The 12,195-nt window shown below is 47.9% G+C and overlaps 1 protein-coding gene across 3 annotated transcripts in view; it reads right to left on the bottom strand.

The window, feature by feature from the left end:
* The window catches only part of SLC25A42 (solute carrier family 25 member 42), a 29,267-nt gene extending 20,848 nt beyond the window's left edge, over nt 1–8,419 (bottom strand). The window contains exon 1 of one of the 3 annotated variants that reach the window (XM_053299479.1): nt 8,306–8,419. The gene's annotated coding sequence lies outside the window, so the exon portion shown is untranslated. Of the gene's footprint in view, nt 1–8,199 lie in introns of all 3 variants that reach the window. The other 2 variants (XM_053299478.1, XM_053299477.1) reach the window with 2 other exon arrangements.
* Nucleotides 8,420–12,195: the final 3,776 nt, after the last annotated feature.

Genomic DNA, 12,195 nt, shown 5'->3' with positions numbered 1-12,195 from the left:
CCGTGGCAACTGCAACCAGACCTCCCCAGATGATCTTTATAGGTGGGAAGGTTCATGACAAAGGTGGCACTCTTTTAAATAGAGGGGGTTGCTGCCTGCTTGACAAGATCATCTGAGGAGGCTCTGCTCCGGGTGCTGACAATGAGGGAGGCTCAGTTGTCGTGCACGCAGGACAGGGCCTTCTCTGTTGTTGCCCCCAGACTCTGGAATGCTCTCCCGGTAGCTATTCACTCCTCAGTTTCCATCACAGCTTTTAGAAAAAGTGTAAAATCTTGGCTTTTTGCCCAGGCATTTATTTGATTCTCTGCTGCTGCTCTTTATAATCTTTATTGCTTTTATGTGGTTTTTTAAAATTTTTTAATCAGATTTGTTTAATATTTTTTTCCCCACTTAATATTTTCATTGTGTCTTTTTTACCATTTTGTGTTAAAAAATTTTTTGCTGTAAACCGCCTTGGGATTGCTTTAATGAAAGGCGGTATATAAATTTAACAATAAATAAATGAAATAAATAAATACCCTAGGCCCAAGCCGGTTGAGGGCTTTATAAGTAATCAGCAGCACTTTGCATTTTGCCTGGAAACCAATTTGCAGCCAGTGTCATTCTTTTAAAACAGGAGTAGTGTGGTCTCTTCTGGTGGCCCCGGAGACCAACCTGGCAGCTGCATTCTGCATCAGCTGCAGTTTCCAAACTAACAAAGGCAGCTCAATGTAGAGCACATTGCAGTAGTCAAGTCTGGATGTTACCAGCACGTGCGCCACTGTTTTAAGGTAGTTTGTCTTGAGAAATGGACATAGCTGGTGTATCAGCCGAGGCTAATAAAAAGCATTCCTGCCCATGCCTCAACCTGAGATATCAGAGAGGTGTTTGGCTCCAGAAGTACTCCCAGACGACACATTTGCTCTCTCTGGGGGAGTGCAACCCCGCCCAGAACAGGCAGATCTAAACCCCTTCCTATGTCTTGATCTCCCATAATGAATGTCTTATTTAGATTCAACTTCAGTTTGTTATCCCTCATCCAGCCCACTACCAATTTCAAGCAAGCAATTTCAAGCAAGCATATTGACTTTGTCAAGAGACGTTAAGCCATCTCCTGATGGTCGCTATGGAGAAATAGATCTGGGTGTCATCAGCATATAGACAGCATCCTGCTCCAAATCTCCTGATGATCTCTCCCAGCAGTTTCATGTGGATGTTAAAAAGCACTGGAGATAGTTGTAAAATGAACACAGGTACAGTCATTCACACACACACACACACACACACACACGTACAAGTGTACAGACATCTGTACAGTCGTATAGCATAATGTCTGAATCAGGCTCATATGTAACTGGAAACAAGTCCAGTCACAAAAAAAGACTACATTATAGTGACTAAGAGAGCAAGCGAAGGATCAAGTCCCCCAGTTCAAATCTGCTATGAATCTGCACAACATTGTCAAAATACAAGAGGGCAGTCTCTGTCCCGAGGGGCTTACAGTCTCCTCTGCAGATTCAACACGGAGGGAGACAACAGAGGAACAGGAGAGAAGCCATGGCAGAAGTAAACAGGGGATGAATATGCAATTACCAACTACACATAGGTAAACTTAGTTGGAGAGGGGGATTAGGGCCCAAGCCTTTGCAGGCTTGAAGGAAGAGGAGTAAGTCTTGAAAGAGGTGAAGAGAGAATTCCAGAAAGTCACCAGGAAGAGAGAACATCATCCCAAGCGGCTCCTGCAGCAGAATGCCTGTATTTACTGAACCTAAGACGACACTGAAATTAAGACAACCCCCTTAAAAAGCAGAGGTTAAATACAGGTTATACTCCCTGTCCCCAAAGGGCTCACAACCTGAAAAAGAAACAGAAGATAGACACCAGCAACAGTCACTGGAGGGGTACTGTGCTGGGGGTGGGTAGGGCCAGTTACTCTCCCCCTGCTAAACAGAGAGAATCATCACTTTAAAAAGGTGCCTCTTTGCTGAGTTAGCAAGTTTCCAAGATCTTTGATGTTAGGAAGTGGTGGGGGCACCTTAAATTCAGAGCGCTATTCCTTTTGGGTAAATAAAAAGATATAACCTCTGTTATTTATTGTTGTTGTTGTTGTTTACACAGTCAGACAGGTGTTATTGACTGGTTTGTTTTATCCAGACATTGAGTCCTTCCCAAGGACCTGGGATGGCTGGATTTTATTGTCAATGGTTATAGATATCGTCGCAGAATATAGGCTGTTCCCAGTAAAGCTGCTTTTTGTAATTGGCTGATGGTGATTTCTGTGGCCCCGATGGTGTTGAGGTGCTATTAATTATTATTATTATTATTATTTATTCGATTTCTTTACCACCCTTCCAAAAATGGCTCAGGGTGGTTTACACAGAGAAATAAATAAATAAATAAGATGGATCCCTGTCCCCAAAGGGCTCACAATCTAAAAAGAAACAAGATACGACACCAGCAACAGTTCACTGTGCTGGGGGTGGATAGGGCCAGTTACTTTCCATCTGCTCAATAAAGAGAATCACCACGTTAAAAGGTGCCTCTTTGCCAAGTTAGCAGTTAACCTCTATTTTTTAAAGTCTTAAATTCTGGATCTTCTATGTGGGTAAATATGCTATAATGTCTTAAAGCTATATTTTATCCTGAAACACAGCACGTTTTCACACACACACACACACACACACTCAACATACCAGGAAGAATGTTAAGCATTTTGCCTGGCAGAAAGCCTGGGGCAAGGAGCATTGGACTGCCCTTTGACTCAACAACATCTACCCCAAAGCAATGTTAGGGGTGGGGAAAGAATCCACTTGCTTAACTTTTGAACCCTCTGGAAATCCCGGGATGACTGACCGACCACAGGCGAGTGAGGAAGCTTGCAGAGTCAGCTGCCACTGGGAAGGATTTCGCCACACGCGCACGCACAGAGTGCCGAGAGGAAAGCATTTGCCTGCAAGGGCTCCGCTGCCAGCAATATCGAGGGCCACAAAAAAAAGGACCACTCCTCTGGAGCTGCAGAGCTGCTGGGGGAAATCCAATATGGGTACTACCACTGTGTAGCGATGCAGGGCTTCGTTAACAGGCAAGGGAGGTTAAAAAAAAAAAAGTGGAATGTAAGAAGAAATTAGATCTTTCCCACTGTTAAATCCATCCTCAACAAAGAATGGTTCTGTTGAGTTCCTCTAGAACGGGGCTGGCAACAATCACCCCCTGATTTGCAGCTTTATCAGAAACTGAGGGACGTGCTTTGGCTAATGACGCCGAAGGCCACCGTCCAAAACTTCTGCTACAAGTTTTCTGAAACTAGTTCACTCTTTTGCCCAAAGAGGCTTCACTTTTAGAGGGGGTCAGTGAGCTTCTCTGGCTTCAGCTGAGCTTGCCTCCCTGCTCTGCACACGCTTCCCCAGGAGACAGAGGCAAATATGGAGCAGGGACTCGTGCAGAGATGCGACAGGCAAACGGAGCTGAGCACAGAGGCAGGGCATCATACAGAGATGTGAGGGCAGCCTCTTCCGGCAGGTGGGTTCTTCGGGCTCAGACGAGCCTTTCATGCATTAATCACAGCATTCATAGGAACATAGGAAGCTGCCATATACTGAGTCAGACCACTGGTCTATCTAGCTCAGTATTGTCTTCACAGACTGGCAGCGGCTTCTCCAAGGTTGCAGGCAGGAATCTCTCTCAGTCCTCTCTTGGAGATGCTGCCAGGGAGGGAACTTGGAACCTTCTGATCTTCCCAGAGCGGCTCCATCTCCTGATGAGGGGAATATCTTGCAGTGCTCACACCTCTAGTCTCCCATTAATATGCAACCAGGGCAGACCCTGCTTAGCTAAGGGGACAAGTCATGCTTGCTACCACCAGACCAGCTCTCCTCTCCATTCGAAGCACATCAGCAGACAAGATTGGGGTGCAATCCAGCAAGGCTCAGCCGTGATTTCTAAATGAAACCCGGATTCAGAATCAGTCTACCTCTGGACACCAGACAAGGCATAGGGCTGTTGCCATCATGCCATGCACATGAGCTTCCTGAAGGCATCTGGCTCCCCTCCAACGGAGACAGGCAACTTGGTCCACCCCAGCAAAGAAGCTCTTCTCCTCATGTCACAAACAGAGCAACACAGCCAGGCCAATGGCCTTGTGATACGCAAGCAGAGAGCCTCCCTATCCAGAGGCAGCATACCTCTGCCAGACAGATGCTGAAGACACACAGAGCTAGGGAAAGCAACCCACGTTAATGCCCCACTTGAGAACATTTTCAGAGGATCTCCTGGAAACCAAACAGCTGAGGGACCTAGCAGGGCCCTCATGGATCCAGAGAACCAGGTTCAAATCCTTGCGGTTCTCCTCCAACGGGGAACAGTAAAAACCATACGAAGGGCCAATTTGCCTGAAGGAATAACTGACTTTTATGCTGCCATGTTTAATGAATGCTGGCTTGCAAAATTGTATTTTAAAGACGGGACAGAAGCACACCACGCGGCCCAAGAAAAAGTGTCCAGGCATGGAGAGAGAACAAAAAATTATTTGTAAAAAGAGAAGCACATGCCTCCCATTCGTAGCAAGGAGGACTGCCAGGATTATTAGACAGGCACTCTTGCTTCTGACTGCAGAGGAGAAAAAGGCTACCACCTCTGTCCTGTGGAAGGAAAAAAGAAGAGCTTGCTGCCTTTCAAACCAAGTAATATTAGATTGGAAGGGACCCTCCGAGGTCTTCTAGTCCACCCTGCTGCTCAGCGCAGCAACACAGTCTCATGGGAACACAGGAAGCTGCCTCCTACTGAGTCAGACCCTTGGTTCATCTTGCTCAGCACGGTCTAAACTGACTGGCAGTGGCTCTCCTAGATTTCAGACAGAGCCACTGAGCCTCCCTGGAGATTTAACTCCCAAAGACCTACTCTGCCTTTCCACTCTAAACAGAACGCTCAACACAGCTGGGGATGGAGAAGACAAAAACCACCACCAAGCCTCAGTTTTAAAAAGCACAATTTCATTTCTCTCTATGCAGCTTTTTAAAGCATCAAATCTGCAGCATCACACTGAGAAAAAAGTTCCGGTTCATTACAAAGCACGTCCAGCTGATCAACAAGTTCTTCCAGAGCAAGAAATTGACAAGCCAGGTCCATATGAAGCTGCCGCCTACTGAGTCAGACACTTGGTCCGACTCACTCAGTACTGTCTACTCTGACTGGCAGCAGTTCTCCAGGGTTTCAGACAGAGGTTTTCCCCTGGCATACCTGGAGAGGTTGTCAGCGACTGAACCTGGGACCTTCTGCAAGCAAAGCAGATGCTCTGCTACCAAGTGGCAGTCCCACTTCCATCTCAAATTGTGGGGTGGGGGAATAAAAATGCAAGCAACGCCCCTCCAGGAGAAAGCACTTAGGAGACGCTGCGATTCGGTTTGTGCTTTATGGCTCAATTCCACTTCTCCCCTGGCCTGGCAAAAACCTCTATCGGCCTTGCTTCAGTGTTAACCCAGATTTTTTTCCAAAGGGGGCTGGCATACACAAGCCAATTTCAGTTCAACACTAGGGGCAGGGCAGGGGTGATGTCCACATATCTTTCTCCCCTCCAGGGAGAAAAAAAAAATCCTCTAATCACACTACTACTACTACTACTACTACTACTACAATGACAAGTATTTATACAGTATACCGCTTTTCAGCAAAAGTTTCCAAAGCAGTTTACATAGAGGAGAACAGGGTAAACCACCCTCTACAACTGTGGCAAGGGTGAGCCCGATTATTCACACTTTAACATACAAAACTGCCTTATTTTTTGAGCAAGATTATTAGCCTGTCCACCGCTGGAAAAAGGCCTGCCCAGCCAGGCTAATTGGGATCTTTTAACTGGCAACGTCCAGGGCCTGCACCAGGGACATTCTGCACACAAAGCAAACACTCCGCCCCTGAGCTACGGAGGAAGGTCTGACGCTGCCTTCTGAGTCAGACCCTTGGGCCATCGAGCTCAGCACTGTCATCACCACCTGGCAGCAGTTCTCAGGGGTCTTTTGCACCCTAGATTCTTGGAGAGAGGGCAGGGATTGAAACTACATGCAGAGAAAGCAGGGACTCTAACAACTGAACTCTTGGACAGGGATCTGCCTAACCACCCCCACCCAGCTCTGTTACGCCTTCTTGCAGGTGGGCGAAAGTTAAAAATGAACCATTGACACACCAGGCCTTTTTAACCTTCTGCTACCCTGTGGCGCCTTGAATTTTTATCAGTGCAAATTAGGCAACACTGCCCACCAACCTCCCACCCCTCTGCTTTACTCAAGATTGCAGCGAAGGAGATCTCTCCAAGACAATCTCTTACTCTGGTTTTTTTTCCCCAGGTAGGGGAGGAGAGAAAAGATTACCTTTCCACCAAGTTCTCCCCACCCTCCCCAAATGGAAGGAGCAAAATGGGAGGAGTTTCCCAACCCACTTTAACTCCAGCAACCAGAGAGCAGAAAAATCATTCCTATTTCCTACAGTTCGAGGGCAGGGCTGGTGGAAGGAAGGGGTTTATTTTGGAAGTGGGGTGGTGGTAAGGAAAAAAAAGAAGGGTTGCGCTCTCTCTCTCTCTCTCTCTCTCACACACACACACACACACACTTTACTTCTCCCCACCAGCCAAAACACACTGCTTTTGTGTTGGATGGATTAAAGTCTTTCTCCCTCCAGCCATGGGTGTGGAGGGGTGCAATTTACCCCCACTAGCTGGGCCAAGACTAGAGGCACCTTTTCAAGTGAGGACTCTCTTCTGTTTAGCAGGAGAACAGCATTGGTTCCTCTTCAGCCCAGCACAGCACCTCTTCCAGTAGCCTGCCTTGCATTTAATTTTAGATTGTAAGTTCTTTGGGGGCAGAGAACTGTTTTCTCATACCTTTTGCTTTATAAACGACTTTAGCAACATTCAAGCCCTTGAAAAGGGGGTGCTCTCTTTACATAAAGCCTGCATATTATGGTGGGGGGGGGCGAGAATTAACCTATAGCATTTTTCCACCCCAGTACAGGGGGGCTTCTCCAATCTGGAAACCAGGAGGGAATTATATTTTGATCTCCCCAACCCCTCGAAGAAGGGTGTGCGTGTTACTTTTTGGCTCTTCCCCTCTACTCTGTTAACCCCCAGCCTCCCACTCTCAGTTGTGGGGGAGGGTGAAAACAACTAATTGTCCTGGTAAGGTAAGATCCTGGTATATTCTCAGTTGTAAAGGTTAAGCCCACAATTCAAGGGAGAGGGGAGTTCAATTCAAGTGGGGAGAGCAGAAATCAACCTTTTCACCCATAGACATACCGACCTACACCACACAAGCACAGAGAAGCATAATTAACCCTTTCAAGTCTGGGGGAATTTAGCCCGCCGCGCCCCCCCCCCCCCCCGCTTCTCTCCATGGGGAAGGCGAGTCCCTCCTCCTACAAGCCTAGCTAGCGGCAACAACGAAACTTTACCTCCCCCTCACGTCTTGGCAAGCCACCTAATGGCGCAGCGGGGAAATGACTTAACAAGTCAAAGGTTGCAAGTTCAAATCCCTGCTGGTATGTTTCCCAGACTATGGAAAACTCCTATATCGGGCTGCCACGATATAGGAAGGTGCTGAAAGGCATCATCTCAGACTGTGTGGGAGATGGCAATGGTCAACCCCTCCTGTATCCTACCAAAGACAACCACAGGGCTCTGTGGGCGCCAGGAGTCGACACCGACTCCACGGCACACTTTACTTTTATTTATTTATTGAATTTATATACCGCCTACTATAAGAATCTCTAAGACTTTACCAAGTCTTGCCAGGAGAAAAAGGAGAGCAATTCATCCTTCACCTCACCTTCCTTGGAGGAAAGAATAACAACCTTTCTTCCACCCCACCCCCATAGATGCCTCTGGCGCTTCTGTGGGGGTGAATGACCTTCACCCCCATTTTAAGGAGACCAGCACTCACTTTTAGCCCCCCCCACATCTGAGAAAGTGGGGGGTTAACCTACCCCACCTTGAGAATTGGGGTTGGGGGGCGCAGACACACACACAAAAAGTTAAACAGCTTCCTCCCCAAGTCAGCCCAGAAATTAATCCCCTTCAACTCTTAATTAGCCCTTAGCTCCCTGCTCTAAGTCTGGAGGAGAGCAGAAATTAACCCTTGTCCAACCCGGGGGGGGGCAGCTCACCTTGAACCCCCCCAAATGAAGACATGGGGGGTCACAGGCTTTAAGGCACCCCCCCAAATACAGACACAGACCTACCTGAATAATATGGCTTTTTATCCTATCCCCCTTGGCCTGAGGGGCCCAGCTGCGCATGCGGGCCGCCCACCCAGGACTCACCCCCTCCCCACAGACTGAGGCTCACGCTGCTCCTCCAGCCGCCGCGCCTGAACTGCACAGCTGCTGCGCTGCCTCGGCGGGGCCACTCCTCCCGGGCCACGCCCCTGACGCCCCCGCCTCCGCCAATCAGCGGGGCTGCTCTCGAAAGCCGAGGCCTGGGGAAAGGGCGAGGCGAGGGGAGGGTGCGACTGGCAGGCGGCTCTGCCAATGGGGAGAGGAGGGAGGGGCGCAGGGGCGGGAAGAACGGGAAGGCGCGAGCGAGGCGGGGAAAAGGAGAGTTCTGTGAGTGATCGGCAGGTGGCTGCACCAATAAGAAGGGAGGAGGGGACGAGGGCGGACTCCTGCTTGGGGACAGGCAAGTATATTCTCAAATAGAAAGAAGAGGAATGGACAGAGGGGTGGGGAGAATGGTGAGACGCGAGGGAGGCCGTTCTGGGTGTAACCGGCAGGTGTCTTCGCCAATAGGGTGAGAGGAGACGGGAAACGGGGCGTAGAAGTATCGGACAGGCAGGTGTCTTCTCCAATAGGAAGAGGAGGGCGGGACGGAGGGCCCAAAGAACGGTAGGGCTCAGAAGGCGGGATTTCGTGTGACAGGCAGGTGTAGCCACCAATATGGGGTGGGACATTATGTCAACTAGCAGCTGCCACTAACAGAACCCTAAATGGAACCTCTGTGTCCAAGGGCAGTCTATGTTTCTTTCTTTTATAAAAAAAAAAATCCAGATTCTGGGGGGAAACAGCAGATTGCCTTCATTCCCTGGGCTTGTGGGCTTTGCAGAGAAACTGGGTTGTCCAGGGTTGGAAGCAGAATTAGACAGACCTTTTGATTAGCTGGAACGGGACTTTATTACTATTATGAACAGGGGACTAGAGAAACATAATAGGTCTAGCAATGGCTGTTAAGTACGCTGTGTACCTGAGCCTCCCTGTGCAGAGGCAGTCTACCCCAGTTGATCACATAGCAATAGCACTTACATTTATATACCGCTCTATAGCCTGAGCTCTCTAAGCAGTTTACAATGATTTTAGCATATTGCCCCCAACATTCTGGGTACTCATAACAAGAAAGGAATGCCGCTTCTGCCTTGGTACCTTGCTGGTGGACTTCCTCGGCACAGAACCAGAATGCTGCCTAGGTCTGCCAGGTGGTGAAAAGAGTCAAAATCTGTCACCAAAAAAGGTGGAAATAGTTGGTGCTATTCTCCAAAAGAGTCTCTACAACATCTCCACTTAAACAAACAAACAAACAAACAAACAAAAAAGCATACATTTTACATGTTAATTGGTATAATATATGCATGCTTGGCTAAAAACAGGATCATCTGAGAATACATACTACTCACACAGTTCAAACTTGGCCCGACTGGGTCACAGAATCCTATGGCACAGACAAATGGTGCATGATGTTAATTTCATTTGGTAGGTGGGAAGGCACCCCTTCTCCACAATCCAACACTTGCCTCCCCTCCACAGTGGTGGTGCATATTATAGGGGAAGCATAAGGTTTCCTGAGCTGGAGGGAGGGAGCTGGCTGTCTGCACACACTGCAGCTGTAAAGCCACAGAGACACCCAGCACAGGCAGAAGAAGAAGAAGAAGTCGTCGTCCCTCCTTGGGGCCCCTGGGCCAGTCACCGTGAGTCATTGAGCAAACGAGGAGGCAAGCTGCTGCAAAGAAAAACGTGGCTGGGGAAGTGGAATGGGCTTCGGCTGACACGCCAGCTGCGTCCATTTCTTGAGATAAATGACCTCAGAACAGTCGTAGATCTGCTGGTCACCTCCCGACTTGACTACTGCAGTGCGCTCTATGGGGGGCTGCCTTGTCTTTGTACGTAGTCCAGAAACTGCAGTTGGTCCAGAATGCAGCAGCCAGGTTGGTCTCTGGGTCATCTCGGAGAGCCCATATCACTCCTATCTTAAAAAATCTACACTGGCTGCTGATAAGTTTCTGGGCAAAGTACAAGGTTTTGGTTATCTCCAAGGCTTATAAAGTGGTGTTGTTGTTTTTAAAGAGTATTTTAATTGGTTTTAAATAGTTTTAATCATTTTTGAATCATTTTTATATTTATTTATTTATTTATTATTAAAACTTTTATACCACCCTTCCAAAAGGCTCAGGGTGGTCTACGTTAAAACAATTATTGTTACGTTTACATTATTGTTTTAGCATTTTTTTAATTGTGGGTTTTATGTCTTTTTGAAAGTTATTGTACACCGCGCAGAGCCTCTGGATGGGGCGGTTTATAAATGTAATAAATGATAAAATAATAATTATTTATTTGTTTATTTATTTTATTGTTGCATTGTTATAACCTATAAAGCCCTAAACAGCTTGGGCCCTGGGTATTTAAGAGAACATCTTCGCTATGAACCACACCGCCCATTGAGATCAGCTGGAGAGGTTCGTCTGCAGTTGCCACCGGCTTGTCTGGTGGCTACTCGGGGCCGGGCCTCCTCCATTGCTGCCTCAAGGCTTTGGAACACGCTCCCTGATGAAATAAGAGCCTCCCCATCTCTGACAACTTTTAGAAGGGCAGTCATGACGCATTTATTCACCCAGGCTTTTTAATTAGATATTGTTTTAACTTTCTAAATTTTAATTGTTGAAATATGTTAATCTGTTTATTGTCTTGTAAACCACCCAGAGAACTTGCATTTTGGACGGTATAAAAATATGCTAAATAAATAATAAATAGCTACCACAGCAGCAGCAGCCCAATGAGCTGCTCCTGCCACCACACAGCAAGTGTTACACAGGAGTAAGTGCAGAGTTTCCAATGGGCAACAGCCACAGAGTGATTTGAGCCACTTGGTACTTGCGGCTGCATCGCTGGAACTCCAGAAACTCCTTCCAGCACAGAAAGAGCTGCACAGGGGGTTTTAAATAGTTGCAAATCCAGGGTAAGAGTCCACAACTGGGATCTCTAAGGCTGCCCTGGATAGCAGTGGTTTAAGCCAGCAGGAGAGCCAGTGACTTATTATTTCGGCAGGGGGTGACTTCTGGACCCCTTAATATATTCTTTCCCTTTGTCCCTGGAGGGAGAGGCTAAATGGCTCCTGACAATGAAGGCTGAATTGGTGTCTGGCTTGGCCAGTATGAGAGCAGCATCTGCCAATTGCCCCGTCTGGGTCACTGCTCCCTAGAGCCCATCCATCAGTGTCCCAGATGTGTTAAAAGAGCACGTCTGGGCAGCCATCTGGGGGGCAGCGAACCATCAGTGGGTCTGAGCTCAAGGGGGCTTGGGTTCCATTTGGCCTTGCAAATGAACTCCCCTCACGGTCCTGAAACAGATCATCAATGAAGGCAGGAAGCTGCCCCCTACTAAGTCAGACCCTTGGGTCCACCTAGCAGATAATACTGAGCTCTGACTGGCAGCAGCTCTCCAGGGTTTCAGACAGGGGTCCTTCCCAGCCTGATCTGGAGATGCTGCCAGGGAGTTTCCACATGCAGAACAGCTATGGCCATCAAAATGATCGAGCAGTCAGCAGACCTACAAGGAAAGGGGAAAAATGTTTGGAGCCTTTTAAATGTAGGAGAAAAACTCATGTCTAAAGCACAGGCTAGGTTGAGCTTGTGAAATTATGAGTTATAGGAGAAGAGGACACGGCCCGGCCCTGCCGTGCCCTTCCCATCCAGATTCCACAAATAAGACACGCTAAACGTTGCAAATCTACAAAATACACCGCTCTCTCTGGGAATCTCTGAATGTTATGCAAATTGACTCTCTTAATTTGCATAAAGGTCATCCGCCACTGGAACCATTTTGCATTTCCCCAGATCTGCCAGCCTTGAGGGCCGAAACCCCATCCTGAACACCACGGCTCTTATATATTCCATTTCATTCTATATTGCCCAAAACCTGCATCTCTGGACGATTATCCAGCCTGCTCTCAGCTGCTAAAGCATATCTCTGCAG

The sequence above is a fragment of the Hemicordylus capensis genome, chromosome 2, assembly GCF_027244095.1.
Source record: "Hemicordylus capensis ecotype Gifberg chromosome 2, rHemCap1.1.pri, whole genome shotgun sequence".
NCBI lineage: Eukaryota > Metazoa > Chordata > Lepidosauria > Squamata > Cordylidae > Hemicordylus > Hemicordylus capensis.
This window is presented reverse-complemented; position numbering and strand designations above follow the sequence as displayed.